The sequence below is a fragment of the Coturnix japonica genome, chromosome 4, assembly GCF_054131305.1.
Source record: "Coturnix japonica strain WE chromosome 4, WE-NBRP24, whole genome shotgun sequence".
In the NCBI taxonomy this organism is placed as follows: domain Eukaryota; kingdom Metazoa; phylum Chordata; class Aves; order Galliformes; family Phasianidae; genus Coturnix; species Coturnix japonica.
Window position 1 is genome coordinate 17,732,820 of NC_140666.1, and position 22,879 is coordinate 17,755,698.

The following is a 22,879-nucleotide window of genomic DNA, read 5'->3' on the forward strand; positions in this document are numbered from 1 at the left end:
TTGCTATAGGTGAGTCAAAGATAGCTCTGATAACCTGGGACTGGTACAGTTTCTGACCTTGCAGATCTAAAAGGCTATCTCAAATGCAAGTGTAGACCTTTTAATGTTTGCTCATATTTACTGCTTTCCTATCAGTACCTTCCATCAGCTTCTAAAGATCTAAAATCCAGTTGCTGGAATGGCTTTACAGGCTGTTAAGCATTTTGCAGAATTAGGTGTTCTTTTTTTTTTTTTTTAACAGTCAGCAACAGTCAAACACGTCTACTGCACTATCATACTCATTTTATGCATTAAAGGCCATCTGTCCATTCTTTTCATATTTCTGGTTCTTGTGCTTTGTGTTAGCATTAGACAGGGCAAACTTAGTTCTGTCTTTTAACAATAGCTCAGTGCATGATGATCACTAAAGTGCTTTAAACCTTTTAGGTATTAATATTAAGTGGATTTACATTGAATAGGTCTGTCTAATGGATCAGCTTATTGTATTCTCTGACAAAGTCATCCACATGAAGAAAATGCTATTAACTGTACAGAATTCTAACTCTTCTTTGAAGATGAGCTCTTAATCTTTTCTTCTTTTGATGGTGATTATAAATTATGAGTATTCTGATCTCAGCTGCACATTAATACTTAGAACTCTCTACCAGTTAATTCATAACTACCCTTATTCTTTTTTTCCCTTTTATTCTTAATTAAAGTTAACGTTATTTCATTTCTTCTAATTTCCTAAGCTAATCTTTAAACGCTTTCAGACTGAAAAACTAATTTTAGGAAAAAACTAAATAAGGTACTTTTGGTCCTTTTCAATATGTATTATCTAACTGGTTTTATGATGCCCTATTTCTCTCTAATTTTCACTGACTCAAAAAGTAAAAACGAAAGACATTACAATATCTTGATATTGTCTTGTATTGTCTTATTTCCAGAAGCTGGTGAATTGCAAGTGATATCACACAATTAGCCAGCCTTCCCCAAAGTTCATCAAGTCATGAAAAGTTCTGTACCCAACACACAAGATAAGTCCCTAAGTTTCAGGACTTCCTGAGTAAACAGGAGAATGTACAAATGTCCTCTAGTTAATCTTCTAATTCCTCTGCTGCCATGTATTCAAGCATACTTTAATTTTGGTTTCTTCCAGTGTTGTATCTTTCTCAGAAGCATTAGTTGCTGTTCCTATGACCACTAATATCCCAGGTTGCCTTGAGTATGGACATTATAAAAATATACATACATTGAGTGTAGATAATAGGTCCTGCGTCAGGTGGAAATCTAAACTGTTTTTACTAGTACAGTAATGGGCTCAGCATACCTGCCCTCTTTTATCCATGAAGCTGTTGGTAATAAAAATGAAGGCAGAACAACTGCTCACTCAGAATTGTTTTTGCACTGTAAACTCAGTTGCTGAAAGGATCTAGGTTGAAGTGAGGAAAGTTTCAGTTCTATGTATGTTACAAGGATGAGAAATACAATGATAGTTTCAGGGGTGCTCCTCAATGCAAGTGCAGAAGAGGTATTCCTTCTCTCCAGTTTGCTAGATGGAACTGATATGAACCTCCTGACATGTTGCCATTCTTCCTATCTAAAATTGTGCATGATTAATGTAAAATAAGAGTATAACCTATGAGAATGCATTTCATGTAAAACATATATACCCTATTCCATACTTTCTCTTACCATATACACATCTCTTTAAAGAAATCCTGACAAATTTTTTAAAGAGTTAAAACATCTGAATATTGGATACAAGCAGCCTTAAATAACTTTATGGTACTGTAGCCTTGGCCAGAAAATTTGGAGATGGATAGGTGTTTGAGTCTCTAGAGGTAGAGAGAGAAATTATTAAGGTCTTGGCTGAGACGTCACCTGTGTCTTGGTAGAGCATGAAAATTAATCTATGCAAGGAAAGAAGCACTGGTGTCACTTTTTCTTAATGTATCTAAATTTCTTGATCTCTGATTCAGACCCTATGCATAGACAGATGTATGGATGGTGACTAGGAATGTGCTATAATACAACTCTAATGTTGTTGAAAGACAGGTACTTTCTTTACCTGTACCAATTCAAGAAAATTTGTGAGATAAGAAAACCATCTCCCACTCAGGTTAACAATCATCCATTAAAAAGATTGTTAAAATCTATGTAATTTCTTCAAGATCTATATGAGGAGAAAACTAGGTCCTTTTCAAGTATTTTAATGAAAGCTTCGCAGAAAATAGCACTAGAAGAAATAGACCACAACCTGGGCTATAATCTCAGCATAGAAGAAAACAGGGAGAGATTCCACCCATAATACAAATCAAGCAGAGAGTTGCTCAACCCCAAATCTCTCATTCTGCTGGGCGTTACTTTAAGTCAAGTAACTCGATCCTCTCTGCAATAAAAGCAGGAATCAATCTCTTTTTTTAATGGAAAAGATTTCAAGGTCTCAAATTTCATCCAACAAGATGGTTACTGTCAAAAAGGTGAAGCTTTCAATTACCTATCAAACTTCTCTACTATCCTCTTAAAAAATAAAGCCCAACTCTAGAAAACAACAAACTGCTGTAACTTCCAAGTAGTTTCACTTGTGCTCTTACAGTAATATATAATTTACACATTCTCTTAACTCATCTTACAATTTAATGTTGAACTCAGACAAGTAGCAAGGACTATTAACTTTTATGACTATATAATGACTGAAACAAACCTCTAAATATGACCTCCAATTAAGATATGCTAATTAAGATTAACATCCCAACTTTTGTGAAATTTGCCTTCCACTATTATCCAGTTTGTTTGCTGTCAAACTAGTGATGAAGTTTTAGAATTCTGACTTCCCAGTGGAAAATATGTATGTACAGAAAGCTCACACCTTGCTTCTCTTTTAAACTCCTGCTAGTTTTCTTGAACTATACTTCAAACCCTTCAGCTTTGAAATATATTGTGATTTGACTGCTTTGGCACAAAATAAAATAGGCTATTTTAGACAGTGTATAATCAGTAAAAAAACAGATGTTAAGCAGATGTTCTGTTAAGTAAGATTATTGCAATGAAAAGATAAAAAATGAAAACGCTCACAGTAAAATTCCACAAAGGAGCAATCTCCAGAGACAGAGAGATCGTTCCTTAGGTGGCAGTCAGGCCTTAAATGGGATCTAGGAGAGGTGGAGCCAGGCCTTGGAAATTTGATGAGTATGTATACGCTTGCTCTATAACTTTCTAAAGCTCCTGTCTATCAGTGCACATGATAGGAGGAGTGATCCCCCGTGTGCCCAGTGCTGAATAAACACATACCTGCTTTATAACCTAATTCTGGTTATAGAGTTTGATTCTGCACATCAGTTTTAACGAAAATTTCAGCTGTTTGAATTACTGGCTCTACTGCCTGTAATGCAGAGTAGGCAGCCAATAACTATTTATCAATCATACTGTATCTGTCTTCTGCTCCATGCCATTCCTGAGACCAGAATCCAATAGGGGTCCAAACAGAACTCTGGCATTTTCACAGGCCCCAGCCAAAGCCATTCTGAATAACATGAACGTCCAATTCAGCGGGGAGGATTCAAAGCAGCTGCTTTGGTGTCTTAGGACTGAAAATGCCCAAACCTTATCCATTACAGCACTGGCTAGTACTTTGGTTTCCCCTGACCAAACTACAGGAATTTTATGGACAGGCCTGGACCTTGTACCTTCTGAGGATTTATAGCCCATCCTCTTTCCTGCAGGTAGGTAGTTAATGAATCTGCTGCTTGTCCTACTGTCTCCAATGAGTTGAATGTTAACAGAAGATCATCAATATAATGATGCAAGCTGACATTATCAGCTTTCTCCCATTTAGCCAGGTCACACACCACTAAACCGTGACACTATATTGGCAAATACCACAAGGGTACCCTTGTGGCAGGATCTGAAAGGTCCATTACCTGCCTCTCCATGCGAGTGCAAACTGGTCCTGCAATTCTTCAGCAATTGGAATACTGAAGAATGCATTTGTCAAATCTAAAACACAATGGTAAGTTTTTATCTCTCTCAGAGCGCAGATGCTCTGTCTCCCCCAGATCAGCTATTAATTGGGTGGCCTGTTGAATCTCAGCCTTTGAGGCAACCAGGTGGTTTAGTATGGAGACTAAGGTTCCATATAGATGGGAAGGGGTCTGTTGTAAGATTAAGTCTCATATACCTGCCATAAACCTTACCATATCTAGGCTGTATAACGTATCCTCATATCTCACTTCTCTTATGCCCAGCACACAAATATGGTTTTGAAGGTCCTCTGTGGAAGACCATAATCCTGTTTTTTTTAATGGAATGTCTGATTTATTTGGCCAAACAACGTCATGTTGTCATTAACCAGTGTATTATCAAATGATTCTCACTGATGTATTGAACAGCAGCATACAATCTCTGCCATCATGGTGGCTAGCTTTGATACTTCCAGACCATTAACCATGACACCTTCCACCCTTGAATCCCATAATCTAAGTAACCATGTAAGTACACTTTCTGTTGACTTCTGCTGAAATCGCTTCACCATATCCATTAATTCTGTTGGTAGGTATATATGGTCTAGCCCTTACATGTAAATGTGTTTGGGCAGGGGGCTCCCCTGCCAGTCTAGCTTGTATCTATTTTGTCTTTTGGGTTATAATAGGATGGAGTTCCAAGGAATCCATTGTAAGTGGATCATCTAAATCTGATTTAGTGGTTTTATTTTCCTTTTCAACAAGGTCTGATGTTTCAGAGGTGCTGTTATTATCTATTGAAATATTGCGGACCTGGCCTATTGGGGGATGTAAAATTGGTCTTTTCCCTGTTAATATGCTAAGTTTCTGTTCCAGTTTTTCAATGTGATCTTTCAACAACTGACTTTCTCTTTCTAAGGTGTCAGCTCTTATCTCAGCTTGATTTAAGGCATCTAAGAGTGGCCATGCCACCATAGAGGCAGCTAACTGCCGTTCTTTTGTAGTCGGAATGTTCTTGTCTAATCCTTGAATATATTCCACCATGCAGAATGGGGAAATACTCCCCATAACACTCAGGGGACCACATTTTTCAACTATGGTTGTTAGTTGGTAATAGGGAGAACTCAGAAACCCTGCAATCTGCCCAGGGATCATTTTGTCTAAGGGCGTGATGCTCTCCCCCTTAATCCATTTATAGATGTTCCGCAAAAAAGATACAAAGAGCATGACAACACTACTTAGTAGAGCAAATTCTCAGCTACAAAACACTTACTTGACACTTGTCCCCACCATCAGCTGTGTTTTCTCACATGAAAAAGAACCTGCATGCTGCACTCACAAAAGTTTGCACCAGTGGACATGACCCACTGTCACAACTGCTAAAACACAGCACTCACCACTTCACTGTGCTCACATCCACTCTTGGTATCTGTAAGCACTAAGCGATTGATGAATATCAGTGGGTGCCATTTTTTTTTTTCCTACATGGAGGAATTCAGTTCCACATCTTTGCTTTGAATGACATGCTTTTGTGTCAGAAACTATTCTGTCAGACTGTCCCTCTGCAGCGATCTGTCACACAGCAACAAAATGTAATGGAATGTTGATGGAAAGGTTCAACTTCTACTGCCATCCCAACAATGTCTACTTCTGTCACAGTGGGCCAAGGTAATAAAATAAGAGGCATAACTTTTGGAGCAGCCCTCATGCTTCCAAGTCTCCAAGATGTCATGTCCTCTGTGCACACTGGCATTGGTTAGTGGTTTGTGAGATGGCAGCTCTGTTGTTGAGATGAGGAAGCGCACTGGTCCCCCTTGAAAGTAGGGGAGAGACAGCTCTGGTAATTTTTGTCTGCCCTGTAATGCCAGTGTACTCTGTCTATATTGTCAGCAGTGCTCTGTGTTGGTGCTCAGGTAACACTCTGGCCTGTCTGGCTATAAGCCCTTCCCAGTAGTGGCCATGCAGTGAGAAATGCAGACTGTGTGTTGTGCAAGCTCTGCTCCAGCTGCCCACACAGTACACCTGCCTCTGGGAGTGCTGCGGGGACTGCAGGTAGGACTGCCACCTCTGTTGGCTTAAGAGCTGTCTGCTGCAGCACCTGAGACAGGTAAAATCAGGATTATGAAGTGCAGTTTTATTTTTTCATTTTTTTCCCTTTTCTCCTAGCTAAGTCTACTCTCCTGTGTTCCTTAATGGGACTTTTCCATTTCTTGTTAAGTGTCTTTGATGACATGACAGGTACATTGCTAACGATAATAAATAAATTACAAGATGTGTAGATCTCCTACATTTCTAGTGGCAATTTCCACTGGAGAGTTTCTTGCAGAAGGGGATTTCCTGCCTCAGCCTTACCTGGTTTCAACCCTCAGCTCCATGACTTCTTTTAAATATGTTTTGTGCACTGATATTTTAGTAGAAACTCTTCATTCCTGTGGATTCTTCCCACACGTCTGTGCTTTCCATTTTTATTTTTAATTTTTTTATTTTTTGTTCAGTATTTGTTCCTGGCTTTTCTTTAGTTCAGGTAAAACTTCTTGAAGCTGGTGGGGGTTTAGCATGAACAGGTACTGACTGCAATTGAACAGGCTTGAGAAACTGACTCTTGCTGAAATGGAAATAGCTGTTCTTTAGATGTTTCTCTGCTTAAGAGATAGCTTATATTTTCTTTGCATACTTCTCAGGTATAACAGTACAATTTGTGTCTTCCTGCTAGGTACTCACACATAACTTACGTAGTTTCAAAGGAGTCTTGTAACAAATTCACTGGAATCTAGTCTTATATCTTCTCTTTAATGTATTCTACTCTAGTACCAAGCAATCAAAATCTCCCATTCCTGTTCACTAGGGTTTCTCCTATGTTTTAAATTTTATTTGCTTGCCTCTTTCACAGCATAGCTATTTCTTTTTCTTGGACAGATCTCTGAATGTTAAAGTAATTGGTTTATTCTCTGAAAACTTTCCAAGAGTAGTCAGTGGCAATCACTTAGAACCAGTTTCTCTGAAGTCCACTTTTGCTGTGACAAATGTTGCGCGAAGAGCACTTCCACCATTGCCAATCCACATGCAAATATACTTGTCTATAATTACTACAGGAATACAAAATTGCTAATAAAAAGACTGAATTATGATAATTATATTTAACAAACTAACTTGAAGATTTAGTTTGCTTGTTAATGAATGTATTGAAATTTATTTGCACTACATCTTAGGGTTTTCTGGCAAATATCAAATATCGTATTTAGAAATTATATGAAAAGCAGTTTGTTTCCTATGCAGAAATACAATTTGGCCCCCAAACCACCTCACAGTCTTTGACCTCAGATGACTGCCCTGAACATGGATTTTTTCCATTAACTCTTTTACTGCAAATGGAAATATCATTCCCTTGCTGTCAGGTTGTTAGTGCCAAGGGCTGTATTCTGGCTAGTACTGCGTGCATGCAACTATCAGTAAAGGGACATTTGCAAGTATAATTCCATTTTCTCAGCACTCAAACCTACAGAAAACAGTCCAGCTAAACAACCAATAAAAACTTCTTGGGAAGAGAGAAACAGGGAAAAACATCTACTGCAACATATATGTGAGTTGAAAACCATTGAAAACTAGGGTCTAAATGTAATGACCTACATGCATCTTGTTTTTAGGTAGCATTTTGGCAGAAAATTAATGTAATGCATGAATAAGAAAGAACTAAACTTTAGGTGGTGCAGCAAAACCTCACTGTTCGCTGGGTTTTGTCAGTGGCATGATTTGTGACCCAATTTCACAGTACCAAGATCAATAGTGATAATCCTGCACTCTCATAGAGCTCTTTGTTTATTTGGCAGAGTTAAAAACAGTTTATAAAAGACCCAAAATGTACAGCTGCTCAGAGATCTTTAAAGAGCTGTCGTCTTTCTACTAGGATCATTATCCCCATTTGACATGATGGGTAAACAGTGATACTGGTCTGCTGGGCAGTCTTGTTCTATCCTTGTATGAAAGCAGATAATAGAGAACATGTCTTGGAGGCAAGGCTGTGTCTCCTGAGCTTTACTGCTGTCACTGCAAGATATTGGTGTTCAGTGCCAGCAGTCACATACAGACCTCTGAGAGACTTTTCACCACTTTTAGGTCTTGGGGTCACATTGTAGGTCTGGATGTATACTACTGTACAGGATGTGTGTTTTTCGTACTTTTTTGGTTTCAGATCTCCAAAATTTCACACCTACTTTTTAGTGATTAATGGCAATGTGGCCTCAAAGTGTTTCATAATTTCCTTCTTCCTTGTAAGACCTGCAATGCTGGCGTTTCCCTTACAGTTGTATGTATTTTGTACATGGTTTTTACTGTTTTCCAAGATGCTGAGAATATATTGTGCAAGAGAAGGTTGATATTGATCCTTCTAGATTATTGCTTGCTTTCAAGAACTACGAAAGACTTGACTTGATGGACTAAGCAGCTGCTCCATTCCCTGCATACCTAATGATGTAGTTAGAACTGGGAGGAGTTGTAACTTTGGATGTGAACTGTGAAATTCAATCAAATAACAGATTTTAATCCTTGATCTTGCACTTCCAAGGAAAATAACTGTAGAGAAAAATGGAAAAATTCAAATCCTTGAAGCTGCTTAATTTTCTGTTCAAACAAATAATATTCCACTTAGCTGCTGGTGATAGAATTCTCAAAGGAAATTGTGAATGATTTTGGAATATTTTAAAATCTGTCTAGTTAAGAAGTCCAAGCCAGGAGACAGGCTACATTTTGAAAAGTGAGTACAAATTTACCTCAAACCATCACAGCCCTGATCACAGAATCATAGAATAGCCTGGGTTGTGAAAAACCACAATGATCATCTAGTTTAAACCCCCTGCTATGTGCAGGGTCACCAACCACTAAACCAGGCTGCCCAGAGTCACATCCAGTCTGGCCCTGAAAGCATCCAGGGATGGGGCATTCACAACCTCCCTGAGCAACCTGTTCCAGTGTGTCACTACCCTCTGAGTTAAAAACTTCCTCCTAGTATCTAACATTCACACTGTGGAAAAGCCACCTTCAGGGGCTGGGAGTAGGAAGCATGAATTGTTTTTCCACGTTGGCTAGTTGTGTGATATGACCTCATTTGCTTGTACTTCTGTCTCCTTGGTCTATCATCTCTGCAGAAGTTAGAGTACAATTAATTCATGCAGTTTTCCACACACTGAGGCCCTACCTACATCTAATAACTTGACCTGAAGCTCTCACACAAGTGTTGGTTTTAAGGAAAATTAGAATGATAGAATCACCAAAATAGATAGGAAACAAAATTAACTAAGAGGCATTTATTGCTTAAGAAAAGAAAAAAAAAAAATCCCTCTTCACATAATTTTAGACTCTTGATTATCTGTCTTCTCTTCATAATAGTAGCTTTTAGCAGTTGACAGGAACTCTCTGATAATTTTCTGATGGTTTGAAACTGAAATATGGGACATATAGAATGTCTGGTTGCCCTCTCTGTCATCGTTAAAGATCATTAGATGTTAATGTCTTAGCAGTAGCAATGGTTCAAAAGTAAGATACTGAAACTCTTGGAAATCCTAAAGGTGTTTTCAGCCAAGGCACTGATACAGTAGTAAAATGTTAATGGTGTTAGGAATAATTGAATCCTTGCCTTATTACATATGGGCTCATTTGAAAGCTCATTATTTATTTGGCAAGTACTTAGCATAACAAATTAATCTAAAGTGACACATGAGAATAAAGTAGGTAAGTCAAAATGAAAGCCAAAATCAAGATGAAAGAGGTAAGATCAAGCCTATTTACTTTGAACACCAGTAAATTTTTTTGATAAATGGAAGAGTTTCACATGGATGTAGAAAGTGAAAGAAAAGAGAGAGGAACACAAAGGCAGAGTTCACTGCAGATGGGGAGTTTATTCTTAGGAGAAAGGTACAACTCTGAGGGAATATGTGAAATACTTTTGTATTCTGCTGTTTGTTTGGAAAAACTACCTGGGAATTTTGGTTTAATTAGACAGATGTCCTAGTTGGTGTGTTATGATAACGTTTTCCTGTGTCATGATTAGCTTTACTGAAGCATTGTAAGGGGCCAGAACTTCACTTTTGATTCTTAATCATGTATTCTCTCAGGTGTTTCATAGAACAGGTGAAGTGAGCAAAGGTGTCTCAAGATAGATGGCTGGCTTTGCAGAGCAAGAGACAGGACAGATCTGCCTATCCCTGAGGAAGGGAAGAGGGGGAAGAAGAGGAAGCTGATTTAAGTGCTTTGGCTTCTCTATCAGCACAAACAAATCCAAGTACACTTGCAGCCTCTGATGGCTGTAACTGCAAAGAAAGTGGATGAAACAACTTATTGAAATAAGCTTCAGAGTATTTATTACATAAGTACATTTTATTGTCTCTTTCTTTCATTGCTTGTTCACAATTCATCAAAGTATTTAAGTATTTCAAACAGGTGAACACTTCTGTTGAATTAAAAGTTAAGCACATACCTAAGAACTTTGGTAGTTCAAGGCCTCAATCATAAAATACCATGATTAGGGCACTGCAGCCATTTCTGTGAAACAGCAAGATTTACTTCTTTGAATTCCTTGAACACTGGGGCATGGTTTTCATGTGAGGACTTTGCTTTTATTATGAGCGATTGTTCATTTCAGGGAATTGGAAAGCCATAACCTACTGCTCTGTAAGTCATGTGGTATACATACATATGTAAATGAAACAGATGAACTGGAACTGCTTCTAAGGCTGCAAGACTAAGTAGCTGTACAAATGCATAGTAAGTTAGTAGAATGCTTCTTAATTGTTGACAGGTTTTAGACATTAAAAATACTCGGTAAATGTTTTTAGCTGAGGCATCAGTTTGAGAGAAAATATAAGAAAAACCCTGCAATTAGGTAAATAAAATGGAATAAAAAGTTAGAGGAGCCATTTTAAACACCTTGATTTCTAATCACATTGATTTCTAATCAGTTCTAAACGAGTGTAATAGTTTCATAGAATTACTTTAATTTAAGAAAATTAACTAAGGGACACAACTTGATATGATGACTCACAGCAAACACTCTGAAAAGGACAGGTTTATCAAGCCAATTTCCTGTGAAATTAAATTAATAATTTCCAATAAGTGTTCTATTTTTAAATAAAAATATTCAGCCACAGATAATTTTGGAAGGAGATTTTATTGTCTAGGAAAAATGTAAGAAAAAAGATCCACAGAACATGCAGCTGAACATCTTCAAACAGTCCTTGGGCTGAAATGTTCTACTTGTCACACTAACATTATAAAATACAGAATTTCAGTCTCATGTTTCAGAGTTTAAGATGGCCACTGTCAGAATCAAGCTGAAAAGGGCGTCACTGTCCATTGATAACAGGGAGAGAAGTCTGAGTGTGAGCACAGCCCTCCCTGCCCACACATCACTGCTGCTGTAGGTGTGGGAGGTGGGACTTGTGACAGTACAGTTGCTTACAAGACCAGCTCTACTGACAGTCCCTGAAGCTACAGCTTCAGATGTGGTCTTTACTAGATGATGGGCTTGCCTCAAGAAGTCTGTGGCAGCCCAGATGGAGGGCTGCTAAAAAATGTGGCAGTTCAGGTCTCTGGCTGTAGGGAGTACCAGAGCCTGCTACTGCTGGGGGAGGATGGGAAGGATGCCACCTGTGTGAGGTGTGGATATGTGGATGAGCTGCTCAGCCTGGTGGTGGAGCTTAGAGAGAAGGTAGAGAGATTAAAGACCATATGAGAGTGCAAGTGTGAGATTGACTGCTGGTGTAACTCTCTGCAAGAAAGATGCAGAGATAGCACTCCCAGACTGTGATGGACCCTCTCCCTTGCCATAGTCAAACCAAGAGAGCCAGCTTGAGAGGAGGAATGGCAGCAGGTCCCAGCTTGGTGAGGGGGCCAACCCTCATCCCAACCTACTTCTGTTCCCCAGGTGCCTCTATGTTGGACTTGATGATCTCTGGAGGTCCCTTCCAACCCCTACAATTCTGTGATTCTGTGAAAAGTGAATTCATGCATTAGACAATGGAATGTTTACTTTTCATGAGCATCAGGTGAGTTTACCCATTCTTTTTGATTTGCCAGTATATGTGTGAATCTATATGAGGAATATCTTTCATGAAACACATTTAATGTATTGCTTATTGGCCACTGGGATGCAGGGAGAAATGTAATGACCCTATTTTAGACCAACACAAATACATATATTCTACTACAGGTTTTAAAATATATTTTGTTTGGTCTGCAATTCCTTTTTGTTATGTCAGAGCCAGATAATAAACTTCCTCAGCTGGAGAACTGTGAATCTAGTTTTCTAGCCTTGTTTTTCAAGACACCAACATCCATCACCAGTTCCAGCTGTAAAAGAAAATAGATCTGCTTAGTAGCCAGCATGGTTTTCTGCAACTAGCTGTGTCTTACATTATGCAAGCTGAAAAGTTAATCATGCTTTCTGCTTGTTTATTGCATGCAATAGCTATATATCATAATAGGGGTAAACCTGAAGTTACTGAAACTGGAAGAATCTCTGCTTCATCATCTTATATTTACAAGTACTGTTTACAGTTCTATGGCTGATGCCATACTTGCTGGAGATGCTAAATGCTGTGTAAGCAGTTTCAGTGATACTCTAAGGAGATATGAGAGAAATAATTGTGTTAGCCTGTTTTGAAATCCATAGCTATGAAAACTGACACACTTATTTTCACATACGTGGTCATTTAAAAGAGGAATGTTAAATACAGAGTCCTTACAAAGTATATGTGATCTGTACATTTAATAACTCATGCATAACTTCCCTTTAACATAAACATATGAAAGGTATGTATAGAAAAACCTGTAAAGTGAAGTCATTAAATATTTACTGTGCAATCAGATTAAGGAATAATCTGACTGGGAGTAATGTAACAGACTCTTTACCAGGGTCTGTTGTGACAGAACAAGCAGACATGGTTTCAAACTGAAAGAAGGGATGTTTGGATTGGATAATAAGGAAGAAGTTTTTTACAATTAGAGTGGTGAGGCACTGGCACAGGTTACCCAGAGAAGCAGTGGTGCCCCATCCCTGAAGATACTCAAGGTCAGGGTGGGCTCTGAGCACCTGATGGAAAAATACATGCCCTACTGAAGAGTGACATCCTTTAGTTATTCTTCAACTGTCTTTCTTATCTACACATCCTTGTTGCTATAAAACTTGTTTGGGTTCCAGTCAAAGTTCTGCCATCACTGTTGCCCATTTGGATTCTTTTAGAGATGTCAGCTTTCTGAAATTCCTTGGCAGGCAGAGCTGGTTTGAATTTGCCTTGATTAATTTTCCTTTAATTTAAAGGAGACAAATGCCAGCCACTTAACTGATTCTAGGAAGTGTTTCCAGCAAACTGCAGCTACTTTCAAGGCCAGGTTATGCAGGGAATCAATACAGTATATTTTCTGAAAGATGCCACACAGACTGAAATCCTGTCCATCTCAGAGGAGCAAATCGGGCAGCTGAAAAAACATTTCTAAACTGCTTCAATATGCTTTCACTGTGAACTGTCAGGAGAGGCGGAGGCACCCTTGCCAGTGGGTAGAATCACAGCCATCTCAAATCATAGAACAGAGGGCCCAGTTTCAGTTTGATCCAGTAGTGATTGGTAATACATACAGATGTTCTGCTATGAGATTTCCCATTACATCTGGTCTCTCCTAAAAAAGCTTACATTTCATTTTTGTTCTATTTTTATAGCTTTTGGTGACTCTTCTTGGTACACAAAAGCCTAAACTGTCAGGTGTCCATAAAATGTCTATTAGCCATATGCAATAAATCATACATGATGTTTGATGTAGAGAAATACTGTGCAATAAGAAATAGTTATGCAAAATATTTCTGCTCATTCATAATCTATTTTACTAGGACCGCAGAGGTCTCAATAAACATATACTCTTCCAAATCCTTAATTAATGTAGAGAGGAAGGCTAGCTCATCACACCAAAGCAATTGTTGCTGCTCTTTTGTGGCTATTAAGGGTGGACTGCTCTCTGATCACTGAACAATTAAGTCAGTTTTGAACTGAGTTCAGTTTTGAAGCAAGGAGATACTTCTGAAGTGAATGTGATCTGTTGACAGATGCCACAAAGAGAGTAGGAACCATTTATGTCAGAGTGTAATTCATAACATTTAAATAAGCTGGCATATTTTTAGGGTTTTTCCATATGCTCCATGCATTGCCAAAGTGGGTCTGTCAGACACTGGAAAAAATCTTGTGATTTTTCCTGTCAAGTCCCAGACATGAACTATCATACATCAGAATAAGGAAATAATTGAAAAATTAAGCATGTGTATATTCCCTTAAATCTATGTTAAAAATATGTGACTTGCCCAGTTTTAGGGCAAAGCAGGAAAACATTCAGTTCTTGCCATCTCCTAAACTCTACTTGATGTGGACCATTCTACTTCACTTGGAGCACATTAATGTGAAGGATGGATATAAGTGTAAGTAACGTTTCTTCAGTGTAAAATGTATAATTTCTACAGGAGAGGTAATAGTGACTGGTATTAGTATTATCTGCTTTTCTTCATGCATTTCCCTTCATGAAGATGGAAACTAATTCAGAGTGTCGGGTTATGACTTCACATGTAGCATTTTTGTGTGATCTAAAAATTGCTTCCCATTGAAAGCTGTAACTTTTTTTTTTAATGTTTTTTTTTTTTTTTCTTTTTTTTTTTTTCCAGAGTCCTGGAGACTCTGAATTATTATTTTCTTTTAATTGCCAGCATTGTGCATGAAGTAATACACAATATGTGATGCTTTTCCGGCTATCATCTGTTATTTTTGTCACATACAAAAGCGTTCTGCTTTTGCCAACCACTGTTGCCTCCTTGAACTTTGAATTTTTAAGAAAAACTTGGAGCAATAGCTTCAAAGGTCCACAGCTGTAAAACTGCCAACCATGCAGTGCTCTACTGCATCCTGATCACGATCCATGGGCCAAGAGCCAGCTATGTCATGGGAGATGACAAAAATGCATTACTCGTGTTGGGCTGAGGTGCGCTGAGTTCTTGTCCTGAGGACAGGGGGTAAGAAAGAGAAGATGTCTGTACCAACTCCTTATTTTCCTGGAATTATAGACATGTTTTTCAGAGCTCTGTTCTTTCGGTTGGTTGGTTGATTTTAGTTTTTGGTGTTTGTTCCTTTTTTTCCCCCATATAATTTCTTTAACTTTTTAAAAAAATTATTTCCCTATTTCCTCATGAAAATACAAGATAGTAAATGCAGCAGAAAGAATAAGTGAATTACACAAAATATCTCAGTAAGATCGTTGGTACTGCACAGTCCCTGTTTTGGTACTGTTGACTTCATTATCATCAAGTAGGTTTGGTCCTTTGTGTTAAAATTACAAAATTTCACTGCAATCTGTAAATACTGATGTTAATTACTTTCCTGCTTACAGAACATTGATCACATTGATTGTGATGTGTGTAATGGTACTGCTAAATCTGAGCAGTAGTAAGGCTGAATGTACTGCTTTGCTTAGTAATACGTTTCCACTTTCTATAGTTAAAAGTCTGACCACTAAGCTAATCATTTTAGCATAATTAATAACTTTATCCCTGGCTCAAGGCTGTACAACCAAGACAGAACTTTTGCTAGCATATTATTTCCCAACTAATCTAAAGATCCATAAAAATTAACTGATTTCACAGGTGCCATACACTTGTACATCATCTCACCTGTCCTGGAAGCTGACAGTTTTCAAAACAGTAAATGAGCTTTAGATATAGCAGCTGCAGACAAGAAAAATGAAAATGGAGGAATTAGTAAGACATAGTCCCTTGTATCATACATGTGTATTGTGCTGGGGTTTTCTGTTCATGTTTGTTGTTTATTTTTTATTTTTTATTTTTTTTCCCAGATAGAACTTAAAGCTTTTTTCACACCAGTTTATCTTTCTAGAAGCAAGCAGCCCTATCATACAGAGCTATGATGTATCAGCCTCATTTTTATTACAGCTGTCTATGGTAATAACCATTACAATCCAGGCTGTAAAACTTCACTATTTCTCCTCTTATTGACATGCTCATAACTTCCATCTTGCACTGACATTTTCCACACCTGGTCTCTGTCCTTTTTAATACAGAGTTTGAATACAGAGGCTATCATGGTCACTGAGATGTGCCTGATATTTTTTCCTTAAAATAAAATGAAAGCATGCCAGTAACTCAAGCCTTGACATGCTAAATTTTGTATCAAGACTAATGGACATGGCTCCAGACTTTGGAGCATGAAGGATGTCTTTATTTGGACTGTGACAGGTTGGCAGAAATCCATGCGGGAGATGAGAAGATGCGCCTTGTCATCTTTGTGAAATGTTCCATCAAAATAAAGCCTTACTTGCTTTTCTTTGTCCCCCTTTGTCTACAGTGCACTGCAAACTGTGGAACGCTCTGTTTCTCAAGCTCGCAGCTTGAGTTTTGATATGTTTAACTACAAAATCAATATTAATAGTGTCACAATGGGTCAAAACCTAAGAGCAAAAAAAATATAGACCTTAAAAACTATAAGGCAAAATGGTTTGTTTCTCATTAGTACTGTGGAAGGGTTTAATGAATATCTCATTCAATTAAAAAAAGCATGTACTTTGAGCCACTGGATGGAGACTGCTTTTCAGATGCATAGCATGAATGCACATGAGCAAAAAGGTGAAAAGTAAAGTACTGTACCACAGTTGGTACATCCAGTTTGATGGTAGTTCTTCTATGGAGTTGAAAGCTATATGGCTCCCTGTAAAAATTTAGGAAAAAATGATATTACATCCATTTATCACATATCCTTTTGTGTGCATTGTTGTGGTTTGTTGTTAGAGAGGCTAATGAGAGATTCAAGTCTTAGGCAGCATGCTTCAGCAGGAGGGACATTTGTGCAGACTCCAGGGAAGACAAGCCTAGTTCCACCGGCTTGTGAAAGCAAGGCGAACATATGAAAAACATGAAAAAAGTACTCTGACCCACTGCAAACTGTATCAAGCCATGGCTGATGAACCTGTAAGGATCCTTACTCATCATTTGTTTCACCTGATATGCCTCCCTGCCCCTCAGTCTTCATTATGCTCCAATTTCACCCACCTGTGTTCCCCACTTAGCTTTATTAGTCTCAGAAGGGGGTGTAGCAAGTTCTTTCTGAGCCATATTAAGCAGATGCAGTTAGAATCTCATCTCCAAGACTTAACCTCTTTGCTAAAGTAATTGTTTAATGTAATACCACAAACAGCGTGGACCTGTAAATCTATGTAATTAACTACTTTTACTTGCAAACATCTAAAAATTGCTGGAATGCTATATTTAGAGGCAGCTAAATGTTCAGAAGGAAATGGAAATGGGGATTGTGTTATGTTGATATTCTCACACAGGTGGGCATGTAAATATTGAGGATTTATGCATAAAAGAAAATCACTATGACTTCTACTGAGCAGAATACTTAGCTTTTAATACTTCAAGTGTAAATTCACATAGCTTAAGCAGCTCTATTAGTATAATTGTGTGAAAGCAGAACATTTCAGTGGCAAAGGTTAATTTCTGTTGAATGCTGTTACTGAATGTGATGAAAACATACTTGCTGAAGATTTTAGAACAAATTGCTTTGCTGCTGATGCTCCAAAGTAATAAGTTGTATCACTTAAACTTCAGTGCTTTAATTGTGTTTCCTCTGTGTTTGAAGCTGTAACTATTGTTATATCTGAAGTCTGTTTCTAATAAACGGCTTCAGTATGGCTTGACTCTTAATCTCGGTAGTCTTTTATGGAAGTGTGATTATCTGGAGCAATTCAGTGGCAGTTTTATGGGATCATAGTAGTGGAATTTTTCTTTCTTAAAAAAAAGTAATGAGTATTTCTCTATTTCCTTTTTATTTAAAAAACTTGATTCGCCTTAAAGTTTTGCAAGTGCTCTGCCTATAAATTCTTTGTAAAGGAGACACCATCTCTGTTTTTTAAACATGTAATCTTGTTCAATTTTTTTTTTTTTTTTCCTCAAGTCTATAAAATTAGTGTCAAAGGGTTATATTGCACTTTTATGGTATTTGCTGTAAGTTGTTCCAGTAATTCCTGTATAACAATTTTTGGTCTATTTATGTTGAACAGTGTTTCATTTGCAGGTAAATGTACTAAAATTCTTCATTACAGATAAAAATTTTTATCATTGTAGAAGTTAATTTAAAACACTGAGTGGAAGCCAAGGTTAGAAAGGTTGTGAATAAATGTTTTTGAGACTGAAAGGCTAAAAATAATAACAGAACAAATAAATTCTTCAGTTTATTTCTGTAATTTGTGTTTATATAAGCAGGTGACTTTTCTAAGCTCTTATAAGTACAAATTGTTTTAGATGGAGTGCCTATTTTTTAATTTTTTTTTTTTCCCATTTATATTCTTTCTTCTTGTGATAGGAGACTTCATCTGGATCAGAGGAATTCTTATGGATGGGTGTTTTGCCAGAACCAGTGAATTCCTACAGGAAGACTTCAGAAGAAAAGTAGAGTAAATACTATTTTTTTGGTCAATTTATAGCTGAAGGAATGCTGTTTCTCAGTGTCTGGGCAGTTGATTCCAGTGCGATATTTTTATGCCTTTTCACTTGTTCTTTGAACTTGAAGAACTGATGCAAATGTGTAGTAAGCTTGCAAGAGAAAAGTGGATGAAAGAGGAGCTAAATGCTTTTATGACTATATATATTTTTTCCTAATAATGGTTTTGACACCAGTTATTGTCTACCTTTTGAATTCCTGTGATCTCTTAAAAAATACCTTTTGACAACCTTTAAAAAATGGGAAATGCTGCTTCAGTTGATACTCTAATTTGTAGATCTTATCTGCTAGTTCTTAATTGAGCTTAATGAGCAAAAAAAAAAAAAGTTTTATGTGCTCTTGTGTAAAATGACAGCAGCTGGACTATATTGGCAAATGTATGGTCTGGATGGAGTCATAATTTTGGATTGGATTTGGTGGATTGATTTGGAATTCTGACTGAGATTTGGTTCAGACTCTGATTGCTGAACTTCGGCTGTGGATGTGTTGACAATGATGTGAGTCAAGATTCTGATGTAAATCTGTTTGAATTTGTTTTAGTAACTGTGGACCTTCAGGTTTCCAGACTGTAGTTGAAAGGTCAGAAATATGAAGGAGTAACTTTTCATTGATTTGAGCTACTAAATCTATTTCCTACTCAGTGCTGTATCTCATTCATGTTGAATAAAGTAAATTAGGACTTGCTTGCAGGAGATTGCTATCATAGGATATACACTTACCCATGCTTAATGGTGCCATAAAAAGGGCTATAGAGCTCACTAGTAAAAGTTGCCTTGTTCTCCATGGAGTGAACACATTTCTTTCCCTGGCTGTATTGGACTAGTCCGCTCTCTAGCTTGCTGTAACTAAGCCGTGAGTCTGCTTAGATCAGATTTGCTGGCCTTTACAAGGCAGAACTGAGGAAAAGACAGTTTAACCCATACAGATGACAGCTTTATTGGCAGAGAAATACTCTAACTACTTTGCTAGTGACAGTGCTATGACTCTAATGTTCCCCTTTGTTTTTCCTTCTGCTACGTATTAGTTACTCAAACAGTTAAAATCAGCACTTCCACAGATAAAACTATTGTTCCATGTATGCATGTTTTGAAAATAGGTTTTTGCATTGTAATTAGATTTATGCAGTTTGAATTTACATTCCCTTTTTTCCAAGTTAACCAGAAGAATCTGAACAGCCATCTGCTCACAAAAAAGCAGCCAATGGAACAATTACTTCTCTCCTTTGTACTTCATCAATCAGCTATCCACACGTGCAAGAAGATAAAGTGAAGTATGATCTATTCTGAGCAGATTTTCTATGCTTGCATGAGATACCAGGAATATAGGCTTTAAAACTCTCTGGCGCGTGTGGTATTTAAGTATGATTTCTCAAAAAATAGCGACAAATGATTTAACAACAACAACAACAAGCCCTTCAAAATAACAATACCTGATTTTGGCTTTCTGTCTTTTAGAAGAAGAAATAACCAAAAATCATTTTTTCACAAGGAAAATGCATAGTGGCAAAATTAAGTGTTAGGTATGCTCCTAACCATTTTGCTCTAGTCAAGTAGCACCGCTGTTTCTGGTAGTGTGCTCTGGGAAGAGACCATTTGGCTGATTTCATTTGCTGGGTGGCAACATGGATTCAGAACCACATTTATTTATGGATAAATGGTATTTATGGGTAGGTAAAGGTTGATATCACCTCAAATAGTTACAGAAGGTATATTTTTGAGGAGGTATCAAGGCTTACCAGCTGTTCGTAACCTCTACCTGCTTGCCGTATTGGTTTAAGATGTTTGTTGGATCCTGGATGTTTGACTATAGAGGAATGGTGTAAAAATGCATAAAGCAAGAGTAGTGAAAATCTGTTCTCAGCACACAATCTACAGGAAGATAGGGGGGATAACCTCATTCTTCCTGCCTTCAAGTCTGCATTCCCCCCTTTCTGCTGCTCAGTAAAGTGTAGAAAACAGCTTCAAAAAAAATAACCTGGTAAGTTTCCTCCTTGTTTTTAGTCTTAGTTTTGGAGTATTTGGTGGAAAATGTTCCATGGGAACAATCATTTCTGTTAGAGGGGACATAATAGAAGCGAAATTTCTGTTAGTTTTTGCTTCATCCTCCCGTTTGATTGCTTTAAACAGTTTGGACTGCAACTGTACTGTAAATCTAAGCCTCTGTTGTACTGCCCTATTGTTGATGGCTGGATAATAGGTGTAATGGGTTATTCACTGTGTGTGTACAAAAGGGTGGAAAAGAGATAAGGGAGTGGACTTGTTTGCTTGTAACCATCTTTCTCTTTTTATTTTTATTTTTTGCTTATGTGTCAAAATGATGGACTGCAAGCTGTACAAAGGCTAATGTTTAATCATCTGAGTTGATCCTTATTAGAAATATGTTTTGATGCTTTCTATGTGCCTTATCGGACAGGATGTACCTTAAAACCAAAAACCATTTAATGTGACTCAGGGGAACTGACCTTCACTTGAAGTGTCTAATGCAATTCTTGGGTGCCAGAGGGTAACAGATATGGCTGGTGGTTAGATGAACCACCAGTGTAATGCAGTGAAGGAAAGGTTAGCATGAATTTGGGTTATGTCGAGGAAGATATTTTAAAGGAAGCAGGAATATTGATAACCACCCTTGAATACCTGAGAGAGGGAGCAGGGCATAAACCTGAATGACAAAAACTACTATTCAATTTGAAGGATTACTTGAGAGTAAATTAAAATGGATGTTCACAACTACTTTTGTATGGAAAACTGGGAACTGGACTTTTAACAGTCACAGCTGTGAGTATTCACAACTTTTTTAAAATAGAAAAGGGAAACTTAATGGAAGCATCTCTCTGACACAATAGGAAATTAATATTGGGATATTACATGTATTGGTACATCTGGATGGCAGGTGAGTGTGAAGAGTGATTAGTTCATTGTTTAATATTCCTTCCTTTTCATTTGTCATGTGTCTTGGATACTGTGTTTGACCAGTGCTTTGTTTGTTATACCTTCCCACTATTACACCTCCCAGTAATTTAGAGCTTAAAAACAGAAAGAGAATGAAAGTGGAATGAGTTAATACATTCCTAGGCTGACTTCTCACTTTGGCTTCCCTCCCTTCAGGGTAAGGTGTGGTGCTTTTTCTAGCACTGGAAAGTCCTAGAAATTCCCCCATTTTGTGATAAAATACTTTTTGGTAGCTAATGCCCATTTTGCCACTTTGTCCAATGGTCTGTGCTGCTCCCAGCAGAGTTTAAGTGGTCTGCCTGCCCCCCATTCCTGCATGAACTGTTGTCCCAACTGCCATGCTATACCCTGCTTGCATGTCTTTGTTGTCATGCTCCCTGGTGGCTGCCTTTGTATGTGTGGGGAGATTGTACCATCTCTTCTGGCTCTGTACATGCTGTGTCAGGGTCAGCTCTCATCAGGGGCTCTATGCTTCCTCCTCAGGGCAAAGCTCCCTCTCTTTATAGTTTTTCTTGTGTTTTCTGTCTCTCTGGGAAAGGTCCTCCCAGTGCAAGCCTCCATGCTGGAGCATAAGGGACTGCAAGTTGTTCTGCTTAAAACGTATGGATTTATATATACATTTGTCTCTTAGAGTGGTAGTCTACTCCCATAAAGTCCCCACTCATCTTGAAACTACTTGATTTCATTAAGTGCATGGTATCATATTTAACTGTCACCTGTCACAATTAACTCAGTATTTACCCCATCATACTATCGAGTTTCACAGGAGCTGAACAGTTCACCTTTAATAACTTTGAAGTGGTGTTCATTTTCTTCAGAAAAGGTTGGCAATAGAACAAAATGCCTTCATTCGAAATTGCTGAAGGGTAGCTAGCTCCAATGATGCATCTGTGAAGTTTCTTCTCATCAACCAGGTAGAATTAAAGGTAGAAAGCAGAAGTCCTAAGATGTACACAGCAAGATAATTTTAGGACCATCAGCAATTCCATTGAAGCTGATGAAAATTTGCTTCTTTCTTCAGTGGAAATAAGATAAGGGGACCTGTGTAAATTATAGCATGGTTCTCTTAGTGCATGCAGTTTTCTTTCATCTCTCTTGGTGCAATTACATTGATCCAGACGTTCGATTGCAGCATGCTCTGCTTTACTACCAAGCTGCTGACTTCAGCACAGATTTTTACTGTGTTTTGACTTCAAAAATGCAGTTTCATATGACCTATAATTTGCCTGTGATATCTTGTTCTCCTATGAATGCTGTAGTGTATTAGAGAAATTGGTAATAGTGATGGCTTTGCCTTGCAGTTCTCATCTACTTAATAATGGATTTGGAAGGAGAAAGGACTCTCAAAAATTCAGAATTTGTAGCAGTTCTGTATGTCTATTTTTTTTCCATAAGGCTCAGCCTCGCCTACTCTTATTCAGTCTTCAGTACAATAGATAGTTATGACGATCTT

General features: G+C 37.8%; 1 long non-coding RNA gene across 2 annotated transcripts in view; it reads left to right on the forward strand.

Moving 5' to 3' along the window:
* The window catches only part of LOC107312880 (uncharacterized), a 345,732-nt gene that overhangs the window by 58,229 nt on the left and 264,624 nt on the right, over window positions 1-22,879 (forward strand). Inside the window, exons 1-2 of one of the 2 annotated variants that reach the window (XR_014945185.1) lie at window positions 11,855-11,977; window positions 18,341-18,426. This is a non-coding gene — a long non-coding RNA (uncharacterized LOC107312880). Of the gene's footprint in view, window positions 1-11,854; window positions 11,978-18,340; window positions 18,427-22,879 lie in introns of those variants that run through there. The other variant, XR_014945184.1, reaches the window with a different exon arrangement.